This window comes from Zootermopsis nevadensis, unplaced genomic scaffold, assembly GCF_977971745.1.
Source record: "Zootermopsis nevadensis isolate Lab colony 2312 unplaced genomic scaffold, Znev_1.0 Znev_ptg000013l, whole genome shotgun sequence".
Lineage (NCBI taxonomy): Eukaryota > Metazoa > Arthropoda > Insecta > Blattodea > Termopsidae > Zootermopsis > Zootermopsis nevadensis.
The window spans coordinates 14,662,409-14,680,505 of record NW_028259145.1 but is presented as its reverse complement, the minus strand read 5'-3'; the positions used below and the strand labels follow the sequence as shown (position 1 = coordinate 14,680,505).

The window sequence follows — 18,097 nt, the reverse complement described above, 5'->3', positions numbered from 1 at the left end:
ATTATCTCCAAACCCTAGTACGCCTTCGTGGAGAGGTGATTACGCACGCAACGAATTTGTTTATTTATGTAAGATTACATAAGTCGATCTTCAAATAACTGAGTTTTATAAGTAACCGAAAATAAAGAAATGACTTCGCCACATTACATACTCATTCTTTTCACCCATAAAATTCAACGATATACCCATACTGTTTATACTTATATAGCCTTATTAATTTTTCAGGAAACTATAAAACAAATTTTCTTCTCAAGTCTACAGAAAGACGTTTTAAGCTTAAACCAGGCTGCGAGCATTCTGGAGCCAAAGAACCCCCCCCCCCCCCCCGCGAGGGTGTGGATTGGATTAATATGGCTCAGGGCAGATAACGGAGTTCCTTCTTAGTGACAGATTGGGTATATACTTATAATTTTGAGAACATTTATATCTGTTTCAGAAATATGTGTAATTTCATTGTATCTGGTATGGAATTTTTGGTGGACAGAACTGTTAAATAATTGTATATGGGCCACGATATTTAGATTTAACATGTAACCGATTATCAGTTGATGGAGAAGTGCTTCCAATTCTAGTGCGCCTGAGAGCTTGCAAGCCGCAAAACAGGCATGTAGGGTGTGTTGCCAGCCAACAACCTGTTCAACGTATCTGGGCCAGGCACGCGATCAAGTCGAAACACGTCGTCACCGTCTCGAAGGGGAGATTAGTTCAGCTGAGCAGAACACTTCCCATGCTCACAGACTCCGGAATGAGGCTCTTATTTAAACAAAATAAGTTCTTGGAACTTCATTAAATTGCATTTCCTTGATCAAACGTAGATTACCTTGATCGGAATTTAATATCTTCAGCTAATTCCTTTCATTAATACTGCAAGCAAAATGAGAATTTTTCTGTTAACTTGCTGACTAATTCGGTTGTTGCTTTGTAATCGACGGGAACAGGATAGACTAAGAAACACGATAGTGAACCTCGATGATGTCAAAATTACTGCAGACGTCGGGAGATGAAACCTGAAGTATATTTTACGTCCGGGTTATAGGAAACATCTCCTGATATTCTAACACGTCATTATTCCCCCCGTTTCTTCAAATATAATTATTTTGTGATTCCGCTTATCACGCAGTCGATTCTAGTCTTTTCCGACTACTTTCTGGTTTATTTATGGCAACAATTACTACATTTATGGTGGTCACTTGTGATAAAGTGTACAAGATGATCGTTGTCTAGTTTCTATACCGCTACGGTAGAAAAACTCTAATATTCGACAGTGCTCTTGCCAAAATCTGTCATAGAACACTGTCCACAGTCAGTTTTGTCCACTCTCCAATCTTCAGAATATAGTTCCCCAAGACCGATCTTAAATGTTATATTTTCATCTCCTATTAGGTCTTTAAAACGGATGTTTCACTCCACCAAAAATCTGCATGCGGTCCTAGTTTCACCATCTTGGCCACATGCCAGGCCACCGTAGCCTCTTTAACTATCTATCCAATGAAACGACCTGTGTAAACCATGAAGTTTCTCGTTATGTACCGCAATATCCTGAATCCATTCCTTACTTCATCCTTCTGAGGTCCTAATGTTTTCACGACCACCCTTGTGTCAGAGACTTGTGTATGTTCTTCCAGCAAAATGAGCTAACATCTTTTCTTGCATATAAAACTGAGAAAATGGCTTTGTGTGTTCTTCCTTAACCTTTTGAATTTTGTCCAAAATATATTTGAGGATTCAGTCCGTAGTCCGTACCGCAAAGAAAAAACAGAACTTCACCATTACAAATATCAACTGATTCACGCTATCTAAGGAAAGAGTTGCTGTTTACAGTTAGTAGAATAATACGAAATAAATAAATATAAGTGAAGAGTTACTGATTATTGAAACAGGTAGTACATGTAGCTGTCAGTGGTATTTAAAGGGTTAAGCGTTTTAAAATTTAAGTCTTCCACTGAAAATTTATAAGCACTTTCAGAAAATAATCTTGTAATGTCATCTTGAACCTCATTTCTATTTTTACTTGTCCCAGATTTTTTAAATATTGATATATTACCAAGTATTTGTTCCATGTACTTGTATTACGGCTTCCTTTCCGATTTTGGTGCCACGTTTTCCTAATATTTTTCCCTAGTCAGACACCATACTGACTAGACAACCCTGACTCCTCTTCTGATCGTTCATTCTTTACACATTATGAGGCTGATGCAATAAAGGAAAAAAGATGGACGGAATATGCAAATTTTTGTAGTAAAGACACCACTTGTGAGACACAGACATGCACAGAAATACAGTATTAAAAAGAAAGGTAAAACTGTTGATTAGATTAAACTGTTGAGGATATAAACCAGTGTTGGGTTCTTGTGGAATACGGCAATAAACCATTGGGTTCCATAAAAGGCAGATAATTTATTTATCTGTCAAGTGACTACAGCTTCTCAAGGACTATACAGCATTGAGCTAATTATCTAAAATCCACTTTGGCTAGTGGTCAGAGAAAAATTCTTAAATTAAATGTGTGCAGGAAACAGAATTTTAAAGCAGTATAGAAACACAGCATTATATACAATGTGTAAATTATAAAATAAATAATTTTCAACACCCTACCATCGCTCAAACAAAATTCCTTCGAAGTGGCTGTCACCCTACGATGTCACTAAGTTCAGCCATACTTAGACCTACGCTTCAGATATTAGTTTATGCCGAAACCCAGAGGCCAACATAACACCGCCAGGAGTGCTCAAATTTCCAGAGTTCAGGCATGTAATGCGTACTCCCAGCGGCGCACAACAGGGGTCAGACACGCGTCCGGTAATCTCCCAGCCTCCCCTGACAGAGGGAGTGATATTCACAGCGGGGGTTTGTGTGGGCGGCTAATAAACGGGTCAAAGAGATATACCCTATCTCCGTTTCCAGTGACTGGTTTCGTCATCATACAACCCTCTCGTCAGACCTCCTACTCCAATTTAAGTAGAATTTCAAGTTTGTAGACTTGTAGTTTGCATTTAGTTGGTACATACTCGTGTACGGCTTATTATCGATTTTAACGTTCATCCAACTCCATACGTTATAAATCAATTGTCAAAGTCAATGAAGCAAACTACGTCAAAACAACAGTCTTCATCAAGAAGCTGCTAGTCCACTAGCTGGTCCACAAACTCCTCGTCCTTCATGGTATCTAAAGGTTCATTACCATGTTCACATGAGTCGAAGGAATCCAGTTCACCTCTTACATTCTTCTTCTCTCTGCTTTGGATCCATTCTAGGTCTCCCAAGTTGTCTCTTCCGTAAATTCCTCCGTCGAATAACTTTTATGGTTTCCTTACATTATCATGCATGCTATGTGCCCCCTCATGTCATCGTTCTTTAAAATCAGACTAGTTATATTTGAGGAAGAATAAAATTATAAAGCTCTTCATCATATCATTTTCTCAGCCCCCCTTCTGCTTCCTCCAGTTTTGTTCTCGTTCTCAATCCATGTTATTCCCTTCGGATGAGGAACCAGTTTTCACAACAAAGTAACTGGTAAAATTGCAGTCTTCTGCGTTTTAATCTTTATGCTTTCAGATTAGTGAGAAAGCGAAAGATACTGAATTGGTATGGTTACTGGAATTCCCGGAATTAAATCTGTTCTGAACTCCTTCGTGAACGTAATTTGATTTTTACTGTCGTTCTTAAATATGCAAGCTCTTGTAATAGTCTTATACACGTGCAATAAATTTAATGTCAAGCGCTGCGCTATAGATTGAGCTCTGTAGTATAGCAATCTGGTGCGTTATTTACTTATCAGATTTGTGTTTTATACACTATTGCTTACACATCTTTCCACAACACTTTTGATTATTGTCTTGGTATTTTGACTGCACGTTTCGGCTACTATATAGCCATCACAAGGCCTGTACTTAAGTTATTATATGCAATTGTATTTTTTACAATATAAAATGGTATTCTAGCTAAATTTAAAACTTTTCTTGAATTAAACATATACGCACAGCATTTATAAATGAAGGCTGATTCCCTATTCTAGTAGTATTGTTTTAGTGTGTGTAATCTGTAGTCATTCGCTTTTTATATGGCATGCTTTACCTAGATTCTGTTGTATTGATCGTTCGATGTCTTGTTATGGTGGGTAGCTGAGAGCTTGGTGCTGGTATTAACGTCCTGTGGCTTTGATTTGTGGGAGTCAGTGAAAGTAAAGGGGCGAAGAGGGGAGACGAATGGAATTATGTGCTGTTATATAAATATATGGTCAATTATGATAGTGTGTTTCAAAGAGTGCGTTATATTGGTCTACATTAAAATCATTTATCTATACCTGTACTTTGCCAATTAGAACATCCCGGTATAATAAATCAGTCAAATACACATTTTACAAACAAATAAATACTATTTTTACCAAGAAACAAAACAAATTATGAAACTACAAATAACTCCGAAACTGCATTCACTACAATTGAATAAAGAATTTATTCATGCAATACACTTATTATTTCCCAGTCTCTTTATGATCGATATTTTCCGCTGGTATGAGTAACACTTTCGGTCTCAGTTTGTGTAAACGATGATGCCTTATAATATGTAAAAGTGTTTTTTGGACTTTGTCCATCGTCTAAATTACAAATAAAATAATTCAGTTTTAGAAGCTGGATCTGCTTCCGTCTTCGGGTAAGAAAGGAGAGGACAGGAATCATATCTGTTGGGCCCCTGGTTGAGCTAGCCTCGGATCTTGACGACAGAGTCCACGAAACCAATTTTACATATTGTAAGATTTTACTTGTCATTTTGCTACTGTCAAATCCGCGGCAAAAAGCCTACTCTGTTTAGGTTCGGTTTGCGCTTTCCCGTTTCTGTGTCATGCACGTACCGGTGTGTAAAACGCGGTATCTAGGTACTTCCAGCTCAGTGGTGCCCAGCCCTCTGTATAATTGCATTGCTGTCATACAACGTAGATTACGTGATTATAAAAGCTTAAACCAAGAGCAATGAAATTCAATTCAAGCGTACCTACTGTCTGACATGTCAGGACGTCTTCGGATAAGCGCTTCTGCATGAATACAATTCAATGAGAGCCTGTCACTATTATATTCAATGGAAACATAACATACTCCTGCTACCGACTCAGGTTTCATTAAATCTGTTTACACTGAATTCACACAAATGTCGCTAAAATCGGAATTCATAACTGTACTTCAACACCCATAAAGAAGTGGCAATATCAAATCGGAAAAAAATTAATTTTTCAATGTCGAAGAGCAATTAATAAGTGTAACCATTCGTACATAAAGCAAAATTATTATTGAGAAGCTAATAGCTGTTCAAACAGTCAAAAAATTCCCCATCTTTAATGGGACCTGAAGGATCAGAACCGCGTTTACAAGAACCCGTCACTATATCATCTTCTCAGCCATATCAATTCTACATCCTCACTTATGTTAATTTAGGTTACGATAGGTTAGGTTAGGTTAGGTTTTCCTCGTTATTTAAATTTCATTTCTACACACCAGTTTCCAAAGTGCTCTCTTTAATTTACATGTACTACAATATTTTGTATCATTTCTTATCTCCCATGTTCTCAAATATCCTCACCCTGTGGGTGAGAGACCTGTCATTATACAAAGCAAACTCTGCCAATGCTCGATATTGAAAACAGAGTCTTTGAATCCTATCAGTTCTCTCGAAGACGGCAGTCGCTGATGACAAACAACGCACAACTCAACTTCGAAACCTTCTACCATCAGTTCCAAACTATCTTTTATTCCGTTTCCTGTCTCTCCGTACAGATATAACAAGAGAGCGCTCTTTTATATTTTACTGCTTATTGAATACCATGAATGTTAAGCAGGCCATCTATGGTTATATAGCAACTTCAGAAATTTATTAGAAATGTCGCTGTCCTACATACTGTGCCCCACACATTCAGATTTGTATGTAAATAATTTTGCAATATGACTGGTAAGTAAACAGAAACTGCCAGATTTCGGAATATCTGCAGGAAAATGAGGGGAATGATATCAACGTGAGGGAAATTTTGTATGAGAAACTCATACTAGCGCATAAAACACTTCGCCTTGTAAAATCTCAAGAGACCGCGTTCTCTGTGGCAAAACCCTGGTCCTATTTGGAAAGACCATTTGTTTTGTGTTCAACTGTATTGGTTTTTATTTCAATTTATTTATTTTATATTTATTTAATGCTCAGCTCAAATCCCGGACAGACTATTATAGCTGAGATTTTATGGTTTTCTTCAGTTTCTGCTGATAGTAAGCTGAGAACATATTTGTAAACGATAATATCTACACTCGACCAAGTTAAAACTGATACGATTTCAGTTTGTATTCTAATGAATTTACAGTATATAGTCTAAAAAGGATTCTTCACCCCCCAAATCCCTGCAAAGAGACTGATTTCAGCTGGGTAAATAAATGACAAGTTTCTTAGTTTTGGTTAATTTAAGCATTTTCCATAAATGCAAAACACGTTTGTATAGAAATACACTGCTGAACAAAACCAGCAGCGTTTACTTTACGTCATTCCTGTAGCCATGGCAACAGACGACTCCATGCATGTTAACCGTGAGCGTAATATTCACAGCCAAATGATCAAAGGAAAAAGAACACAGAGCTCCACATCCAAAGTGACAACCATTCTGTAAATCTGTCCAAAGTTTAATGCTCAACAGTAACTACTGTGTTGGAAAACGAAGCTACTTTTCCTGTAAGCCACACACCTTCCCATTCCCTGTCTATAAACCAAGGGATTAAAATATACGGAGATGTAATTATGTCAGCTGCTTTGTACGGTTATAAATAATCGCTATCCACACTAAGGTAAAAAATAAAGACCAAGGGCAATTGACAACGAAGATCTGAGAAGAATATTTTGAACTAAGATAGAGGAAGTAATATGATGGAGGAAATAACAGACGAATGAGTAGCTTCATAACTTGCACTTCCACAAATATCATTACGATTATGAAACCAAGGTGGATGAGATGGGCGTGAAATGCAGCACACGAGAGGAATATGAAGAAGAAATGTACACAGTTTTCGTCGTACAACCTGAAATGAATATTAACATATATTTACATCTAACGTATCCACTACATGCAATCATTCAGTTTATTAAAAACACGATCAGTGAAAGATCAATATATACTGACGTTACTTTCGTTATATATCGATGATCTGGGTAGAAAATTCGTGTAGACTTGTATGTAGAAACCGACGAAATGCCACTGTCCTCAGCGGACAGCAAGTTCTTCCGAAGAGCGGAGTATATTTACAGGTCTGCACGTCACTATTATTACTGTGATGGGGTGACAGTATGTCTGTGGAACTGGGAAATTAACGGGCCTAATGCCTATCCACCAGATGATATATAATCGGCGGTGGAATGATATTGACAGGGCAAAGCCGAAATACTCGGAGGAAAACCTGCTCCATTCCTACCTTATCCACAACAAATCCCACATGGACTGACATGGACGCGAAACCGGGAATCCTCCACACGGCGTTACCACGAGGACCAGCATTCCTATTTGTGATAAAATCTGTAAATTCATACTTAATGTGTATGTGTTTTTTTTTTATTATTACTACCGTGGATACATAAATTTGTTTTAATTCCGTTATTAAATTTAAGCTTGCAGTCGTAATTTATCGATGTAATTAGAAAGGTGAAACAGGTATATGAACACAGCAGGAGGACTGGCATGATTCCTAGTGCAAGTTGCATATGAAAATAAGAATAAAATATCGCTAAAAGTGTTCTGTATTTCATTGTTTCTTCCGTACCGGCCCAATCTATCACAACTCCTATATTTCACTCTCCTGACAACGTCAGGTTGCCTCGAGTGTCTATCCTTACCACAACGCCTTCTAGGGATGTTTGATAAAACTCTGTTAGACCTGAAATATGTGCAGCTCGCCTTAACAGTATGAAGCGCAATACCAGATCCGCACTTGTAGAACACGACAAGTGTTTTGTAACCACATCCTTGAAACCTAAATAATTCTGTAGCTTACGGGACTGAATTCGTGGAACATGTCGTGGATCAATGACGGAAAACGCCAACTCAGGGTCATTGTCATAAATAATTTCATAACAAAAATGTCCGTTCTGAATTTATTTTTGCTCACTTGTGTTTGACGTATATGGGTATCGGACGGTATTGACACATTTCGTTTGACAGAATGTTCGAGCCACTTGCCATTTACAAAGTGAGAGATGGCGAGGCAGTTTTGCTCATTCGCCTGCCACTAGTTAGTACACATGTCAAAACCACTGCATGTGTGCGTCGGTATGATAAAACGAGCATCTGTGCTACACAACTCGAGATGGACAGTAACCGATCCTTGAATTTTTATAGCTACATATCGCATTGCACTGTCGACAACAACTGCTCCATTCACTTCGCACACTATGCAGTAGCGCTCTATTCTATCTGGGTTTCTGACATCGAAACCGATTTGTTACAGACTTCGGGGCGAATCTCTGATTTAGTGTAACACGTTTTACATGCATGCTATCCTCTTTTTAGTGTTTCGTGTATCTATCCTGTTATTCATTGTTTCGTGTAGCTCTCCTGTCATTTACTGTTCAGTGCACCTGTCCTGTTATAGAATAACTTGCGTAGCTTCCTGTTTCTTAAAGTAGAAGTGACAATTTTCGAACTCAATAAGAAAACATAATTCCAAAAATGTTATCATCTCCTTATTTCATCACGAACTTCACTTCTGCTAGATAGTGTTCAGAGATGCTTAAAATTTAAAAACATTATCAAATTGTTCACTAGACCGACATATATTTTTATCATTAAGTCGCTGTATCCCCAAACCCCAAACTACTTTCATGTCATATCCATTTGCTTCATTTGTGTATATATTATTTAGACTTACTTCTACACCCATTTTTTGCTTATACGTATGAGAATTTCTCCTTCACTCTTTCATTGTCATCATCACAACCACCACCTTCTGTTCGCCCGTTCCGTCCTCATTCAATAGTCTTAATGATATTCACATTCTGCTCCAAAAAATTAACAATATCGCCACAGACAAGAACCTGATTTGAGCTAATTGTATCAATCCTGGAATTGCCAGTGGGGTCCATTATATGCCTAACAGCTACATTCGGATTGCTTCTGTCAATATTTCTCATACTTTGGCTTGCGAAGAATCCAGAATGGATGGAGGTGCGACATAGTCGACGTCTGTCCTTTCTGGATGCAGGAGAGTAAATTGAACGACCCTGCATCACTGACACGGCTTCAGATTTTGTATTGAGGAAACCCATCCGTGTAGTAATCGAAGCTAGCAGTGTTCGTGTACATAACCAGAATTGTACAGCGAACACGCGACAGTAGGGGGAAAACGAGAATGTTGTCATGTGTGTCTAAATACAACAGAAAGAAAGAAGTCCTCAAGTGTGGACTATACAAAAAGGGGGCTCGTAGAAACCAATAAAGAAAGAAAGGTGTTATTCAGTATTTAAAATACGGACAAGAAAATCTGTTGCAAGTCTTAATCGTTTTTTATAAAACAGTTGTAGGTTACAAATTTTTATAAATTTTCTGATCAGAAAGCTCTAAGAACTGTCTCAAAACACAACTACAGTAGTGTTAACCATATTTCTTCCCTCATAAGTTACGCGATTAAAGGGTCACAAATATATTACACTTTTCTTTTATAGTTCCAAGGCTAAATCAAGTTGTTCATACAATCGGTGCCATTGAAAGAGAACACATAACTCATGTTGTACGTGGTAATGCACGATCTTTATTTTCTTTACAGCTTAAAGCACGTAACTGCTAAAGTTTATTTGCGTGACGTGCGAGCGTTAAATTCATCACGCAATCTCAACCTTCACCTGCCCTCTCAGTCAATTCTGCGTCCTAACCACGCAATTCCTCTCTTAACAAAGGAGCCTGGAAGCTTAAATTCATGACAGACAAACAATAGAGTGTCAAATATTCGTATCGATCGTGTTCCTCTGTGCCATCAAACCTGTTATAAGCGTACCAACAAGGAAATATTTTATATTTCAGGTTATATGATACAAACATACTTTACAACTTCTGGTGGATGGTGGGGGAAGTTATTAGGATCTGAGGGTTTCTACGACTATCCTATGAGTTCTTGGTTATATAAGTATGTTTCGCAGATACAGTCCTGCAGCCGAAAGACTGCACCGTGTTATCAGTATGATGTGATATGCCGTTTTCCATTGATTCAAAGCATCTGTGACGTATACTGATCAAATACAAGAGCCTTTCTGAAAACTTCTTTTATGTTGAAAATACCGTATTACAAGCTCATATTTCCGACATACCTTTGATGTTCGTTCAGAGACAGAGAAGTTGCCGCATTTCCAAGACGATTTCATAGTGACTAGCAATTGCCTGTACGGCCTTGGATCTATTTCCGGCAGAAGTACGGATTTTTCTCTTCGCCACAGCTTCCACACCGGCTCTAACCCAGTCCAGTGCGTGGCGGGAGCCCTTTCACCGGGGTTAAAGCAGCGGGAGCACGAATCTGATCACCCACTGCTATCTAGCGCGGAAGTAAGAAAATCGTGCAACTAGTTCCACACTCCCCTATAAGTTCTCGTGGCACAGATAAGTACAGGAACAACTTTAACTTCTGCCTTTAGCCAGTCATTCTTCCTTCTTCATTTCCCTTCGTCATCACACTTTTTGTTTAATTCATAATAGTCTCTTTTGCGATATCTACTTGCTACGTCCTTTCTTCATCCTGCACCATCCGAGTCTTTGTTCATCTTACTCAGGTACTGGGGCTAAAATTTAACTGCAAATTAATGAAACTTTATGATCTCGCCGAGCTTCTAATTACGTTAATTGGGACAGACAATATATGACAAGGCAACCTTTACCCTACAGCTTCAAATTTCACTCATACACATTTTTACACATCCCTTGCATCCAACAAAAGTCTTAATAAATCTTATAAGCAAGTCGTTTTCTGTAAAACGGACAGAACGGTGACTAAATCATTGTCTTAAGCTGTTTCTCTCTTATGTATTCTGTCATTATACGATGTATGTCTCTCTGAGGATATCTTCGGAACTGGGATAGAGTGAATGTTGATCGAATACTGTGTTTTGTACACAATTCTGTTATACATGCTACATAACTGAAACGTCGGTAAACTTCCATCAGACGACACGACTCTACAACATAGAATATAGCAATTATCACAAAACCATCGGCTTATCCTTTTTTATTAATCAATTAAAATATGTTAAAACAGGAAAAGTTTCAGCCTTCGTCTTTGAGCTAGCTCAGACAGTGTTTAGGTAGAATAATCTGTGTTCTACTGACACTTCAGGACTAAAATGGCCATGAGTCTGGAAACCCGCAAGAGTAATTTATGTAAGATTTGAGGTTTACACAGCGGTGAGTTTAAAGATTTCTGTCTTCTGGGTTGTTGCGCTGTGTAGTCTGGTCGATGTCCACCAACGTTTCAGAGGTCATACTGCCTCCGTCATCAGGGCGATGAGTATGAAGATTTCTGTCTTCTGGGTTGTTGCGCCGTGTAGTAAGGTAGATGTTTACCGACGTTTCGCCCTGATGACCTCAGAAACGTCGGTAAACATCTACCTTACTACACGGCGCAACAACCCAGAAGACAGAAATCTTCAAGAGTAATTTATGCTTGTGTAGTATTATATAGAATATTCACGAACTACATGCAACACAGTCTTCGTCGAGAAGCTGACAGTATCCAACTGATCAATACATTCCACGCTTTTATGGAACCAGAAATTGAATTACGGCGTTCACACCAACCTACCACTGGATCCTATCTACAGACAGATTCAGTGCAACCTCTCACACCGTGTCTGTGCAATAACGTTTAATATCATCGACACATTTACGCGCAGGTCTTCCAACGGTCTATTCCAAAAAAAATACAGTTACAATTTCGTTTCATTTGCTGTCGAGATTAGGCACGAAAGGGAACAATGTCATAACGAACTCAATCAAAAGTTTCGAAATAGGACTATAAATGAATAAATGATACACAAAAACTATCGGGCTGAGCAGCTTCAAATATTTGAAGAGGCCTTATGGAAATGGATAGCAAATATTGTATAATGTAGACAATATCTATGTATGTACACAGTATACTGGTCTATATGCACAGTGTATGTAAAATACGATATTGTTTATGGCCTGTATGTGTGTGTTATGAATGATTAAAATCTCAGTAATGATGCAAGATGGGAGAACGTTAAATATTTACTAGTGCTGCTACAGCTAGGAATCATTTAGTATTGCTTCTAAAGAAGACAAAATTATTATGAGGGATAAGGTATACGAAAGAATTCTTCCCTCGTTAAGTTTAAACTGGCCTTTCCACTAAATGTGTTTAACTGTCAAGGAACGAGAAAATCATTAATACTTGCGAACGCCTACAGAGATACATGTGCCCTGTGATCCATATTTATCAGAAAATATTCCAAAATTATAAGCATGGGAAGTAGAACGTAGTCAACTTTGTGCGCTTAAGAGTTAAGTGTGCGAGAGTGTCTGTCTGTGTGTAGGGGAGTTATTTTTTGACGGCTTCTCTCGTAGGCGGGTGTTCATTGCACACGGTTAACAAAAGCAAAAGTGTAGGCAGGTAGCAAAGTGTGGGAGTGTCGAACACGTGACTTAATATCGATTAAGTACTTCACAAAGCAGAGACTGTTACAAATCCTTACAGAAAAGCTACACCCTCTGACCCTACCACACAATATATTCACAACTTATCACAGCGTCTGCGCCCTAACTTAGAACAAAACAGATAATTCAAATTTTTCCGACTTAGGACATTATCCTGATTTTGTGATACCGATAACATTAAACTTACTGTAGTAAATAATGCACAATTAAAACAGCACAGACAAGTACGAGAAAGGAAAACGTTTCTGTTAGCAACAAAATGAGGAAAAACTAACTTTGTTTTGGAAAATCAGTCATCAATAAATCATGAATTTGAACACGCCGAAAGGCATAATCCCTTAATAATCAATAACACACTGAATTATAATGTACGAGTTGGACAGTTGTTGAAACTAAAAGCAAGGTTGGGTCCGTTGGCAAGCCGATGTACGTGGATTGAGGTTTTAGCGGGCACGTCCTGGTAACACACAAAGCGCGGTCTTGGTATCGATCCCGCATCATTCATAACAAGAAACTTCTTCGCGGAAGGTCACAATAAGTACCATTAAGGGGGAATGAATTAAACAACTCTCAAGTTCAATGTCAAGTTTCTTAATTTGTCAGACCTGCATTTTAATGCACAGTGGTTAAGGGCGTTTCACTTTTCATAAAACATACAAAGAAAATCATCATGGCCACAATCTTCACATAGCACACCGTGGAGACTAATAATTTTCAGCTGATTTATGACAACAGTCCGGGTTTATGAACAGAACTTTCTGATTAAAAAAACAAAACCAGCTCCAGAAATGCATTATTTGCAGCTCTGTATTTAATTATAAACCTTACATGTAGGTCTATTTAAATGGCGCAAAACTAAATTACAATAAAGACAGAATATAACAAGCTCAGAAGGGTGCAATCCGAACAGATTTTCCATATGCGTTCCTTGCACCTTCGCGTTCTGAATGCTCCTAGCTGTTCCAACAGCTTGAAAACCCTTTTTATTTGCAAAAGAAAAGAAGTGCGTCCAGTCTACATAGTTTCCAATACCACTTTCACCATGGAAAACATTAACATAGACAATGGAAATTTTTGGAATTTTTCAAAGTTTTGAATTTTTTTAAATAAAAATTTTCGAAAATTTTTAATTTGTAGGGATATTTTGGAAATTTTGATAATTTTGAACATTTTTGAAAAAATATCTGAAACGTTGATATCTTTTTATTTTGAAACATTTTCTAAAGTTCTTAATCTTTTAATATATTTTGCTACTTTGAGAAATTTTTGTAATTTTTCAAAAATTTGAGAATCCTTGACCAAACCCAACCCAACATAACGCGTTAAAAGTCTTTTAGAATAAACAAACCAATAAATGAACGCGTTCAACAAATCCAGAAATTCTGTGATCTTTTTCTTAGTATACGTACATCTCTTATAATAAACGTCCTATTATTATGACAAACATGGTTATTTATGATCACCAAAATATGTCGCAATACCAATCATAGATCTCCATTAATTTACTATTTAAATAAATTATTTCATAACTTTTCTACATGCAACTTTCAACCGAGATTTAACTTACTTCAAATCCAGAACAGTCGTGGCGTAATGTGTAACTACTATTTTATGGCTAAATTACTGATTTACATAAATACGCTGCAGACTTCTCAAATATAACTGTAGCTGTGTGTTGAAGGTCCTACCTTAACGCCTCAAATTATCATCCTCTATTATAAAATTACAAAAGGTTTTGTGAAAATCTAGTTATTTGAACTCCCATTGAACCACTATTGTAACTATTCTATGTAGATAACATATTCTGTGAACAAAGCATGGAATAAAACAAAAATTTAATTTGAAATTACGCTGTTTTTCCCAAATCACTTTAATTTACTGTGCATAGAAATATCCAGTCTAAGCGACAACGTAAATGTATGTGGCTCAGATTCCTTAGTTAGGGCCTGAGCTAAATAGACGATATATAGTAAATTTTCCGTTGATGTTTAACAGTATCTTTTAATATGCATGTATTGTTTTGAACAGTTTATTCTAAACGTATAAATAAATTAATATGCAATGTCTTCTCATATATTACCTCTTGCTATAGACGAATAAAGTTGCAAATCTTGCAATCACTAGAAACTAAGAATGAAATAACATCGACACACGACCGCCCAGTCTGAAACGAAACTGGGGTCAGGTTACATCTGCTGGTTGCACAAAATGTTTGTGTTTGGGAGAAGATAGCAGTAAGAATATAAGCCTACTAGGCTGGGGCAACACGGTGTTCCAAAATAAATGCAACATAACAGACTGGCTCAACACTTCAGAGTTTCACTTTAATTTTGGAAGTACGATATTCGAGTTTCGACCTATTCAGCTGCTGACCTGACTGGCGTTTCCATCGGTTCTGTTTAGTTTATCTGAAATAGACACCGGGAAGTAAATCATCCTTCAGAATTCAACGTAAATTATCAAATTCTCATGTCTTTCGAATCAAAATCATTTCTGCAGTTGACGTATTGCAGTTAAACAACCATAAAACAAACGGTTATAGTAGTAAAGTGATAATGAATTTAGTAGTGACGAAAGTGCTATGGTGCATAGAATTTTAAGTATACCCAGTAGTAAAGAAAAATAGAGAAAACGACGCTAGAAAATTCGCAAAATCTGCTGAATCCAGGTGCCGTGTTCTGGTCCTCAAAGTTATCGCGCGATAAGTTAAGCAAATATTACAGATAAAATGTTCTTCGAATATCACTCCGACACCGGCTGTGTCAATTGTACTTCACTTCCTTCCAAAACGGCCTGCAACCACCGTTCTGCTACTTTCTCACCGAGATCCTACTGTGTACATCGCTAAAGGTTTTCTTCTTCCGAACTCAAAACTTTTGTTTCAATTTAATTCAATACGAGACACAATGAATCTAAAAGCTGTAAACTGTTTCTGACGCACAGAAAACTCGTATCTTGTGTCAAGTGCACTTATAAAGATGTAGCATCATTCGGAATACTTTATAACCTACTGGTTCATACAGCAGGATATATTATTTGTTAAAGTGCTTATTGTTTTTCTCCTTCTTATTTCTGGCTTTTACACAAAGCTTTTTCCTTGTATGTCTCGGCATTATAAAATGAAATTGATAAAAGTAGGCTAACGTAAGGGACCCTATTACAAACCGAATGGTCTTAGAGTCAATAATAAGAGGCAATATGGATCCATAGTTAGCAAGGTGAGACAAATAACTTTTCGTTTGCAAGATCTGATCTAATTATTCACACATATAACTCACAACCAAAACATGTACTTATCATTGCTATCTGTGACTCTACAGCCCTTGACGAGCCTTGGTCTCCTCCCATATGGGAAGTTACTTGATCTATTTATACATTTTGTAGAACTTCTTGGACGAGTGATCAACCCGTCGCAAGGCTTCTGCCGAAACAGGACAGCACAACACAGAGAGTCGAGGACAAACATCCATGTCTCAAGTAGGATTCGAACCCACCGGTCCCAGTGTCCAACAGAACAAGGCCCAAGCCCCAGAAAGGGCTGCAATTGTGACCAGCAAAATATGTACCTACACATATAAAATCATTTCGACAGAATCGAGCAGATGAACGTTGGAGGAAAACGCAGATTCAATTCGTATGGACAACTGTTATTCTTATTGAAATTCTGTTTTTCACTGTTATCCATGCGAATCCTAAAATATTATATTGAAAACAAATGGAAATCACGTCTGACCCAATTCACTTAAGTTTGTATCATCCACACTTTGCATTCGACACAAACTAACGCCTGAATCTAGGACTACGTCGCTAAAGTCATTTGTATTTATCCAGCCAAAAACATCATAATTCGGACCAGAATGGTCACGCTGACAAATATTTCTCACTTCAGTTACGAAAGACGTCTAAATATAGCAAAATACCTAATATTAACTTTTTTAAGTCGCCACAGCTCGGCCTTTAACTGACACTAATTCTTTAAGATCCTTCATGCAGAACTGGCATGGGTCTAACAAATGAATAAACATTAGCGTAGTCGTAAATTGACACCTGACGTCACCAACTCTACCACTAATGTGGGAAGGATTATTTCTATTCTGCTGCACGAAAACAGACTATAAAAACATCGCTTTTTTACAAAAAATATATTATTTTCATATTTTGTGTTGTAGGCTACTTTTGACCGATAAGCATGCGAGCATGACAAAAGCATTCTGGTGAAAAAACACCCCGAGTGCTTTCGTGTAAATCACCACCAAGTAAAATAAAGTTTTTGCGACTTGGCGATCCACATAATGTGCTCGATCAAAAAACTATTTGAAAATATGTGAACTGATTAACGAATTCCGAGAAGCAATATCTTTCTTCTGAAGTTAAACGTCGCTCAACTGATCCTGAAATTATCCGCATATTATCGAAACCGAATAATCATTACCGTGTTCACTATACCCGTCATTGGACACTACTCTGAACTAGCAGAATCCCGTCCATATCCTCATATGCTGCTTCATTAACGTCCAATTTAAAACCATCCTCCCATCTACACTTATATTTATGCATGAATCTCACTTCTCTCACAAGCGTGAAAAATATTGCACCCATCTGTGTTTCGATTTTATCATCCTAACAAAATACAAAGAGAAGTGAGTTTAGACTCCAGTTCAAAATATGAGATTTGTCGTTCCCATGGCGCTTTCTCCGAAATGTTTCTCTACCCACGACTTCAGAACCCAGAACGTCATCAACATACAATGCAAATATTCGGCGAGTGTTCACGCGGAGCGAATTGTCTGCATGTTAGGTCTGCTTTGAATTAGATGGCGTACTTGTATATGACTACCTCGTTTACCACGTTAAAGATACCACGGTTGTTGCAAAAACTGGTATAAAACTCCGAACAGTTTACTGGCTCCCTGCAAGTAAGAGTACAATGACCCCAACTGACTGGGTTGCATAATTCCATCTGATAACTAAAGCAGAGCGAGGTTTATAAACGTGGGTTTTTAAACTAAAAACTAGGTAAAATGTCCACTAATATGCACACTTCAATGACACCATCGTGAGAAACCCTGATCAGTGACTTGCAGTTTAGTGAGTCATCTATCTCTGATGTTACAACTTCTGACCATGTGACTACTGCTGACGCCCAACTTTATTAACGGACTAATGAAAACTGCCGTAATGTAACGCTTGAGAAGAGGTTGCTGAGGAGAATAAGAAGACAAAGGGGTCGAAAGGAGCCAAGGCACACAAAACATTTAAGTGGAAGTTATACTTTGTACCTTTCGCTTAATATTATGACAGTCTAATATGAGCGGCAGTAAACATTAAGATAATAAGAAGTTAATAAACATTTTGATTGAAAAAGAACTCAGTATTTTATGGAAGGCATTACAATTCGATCCCCGACGGGGACAGAGGATTTTT

The 18,097-nt window shown here is 37.7% G+C and overlaps 1 protein-coding gene across 1 annotated transcript in view; it reads right to left on the bottom strand.

Annotated features, from left to right (window-relative positions):
• LOC110836865 (uncharacterized) overlaps window positions 1–14,778 on the bottom strand; it is a 153,054-nt gene extending 138,276 nt beyond the window's left edge. Inside the window, exon 1 of the mRNA XM_022078533.2 lies at window positions 14,754–14,778. The gene's annotated coding sequence lies outside the window, so the exon portion shown is untranslated. The remainder of the gene's footprint in view (window positions 1–14,753) is intronic.
• Between the last annotated feature and the right edge of the window lie 3,319 nt (window positions 14,779–18,097).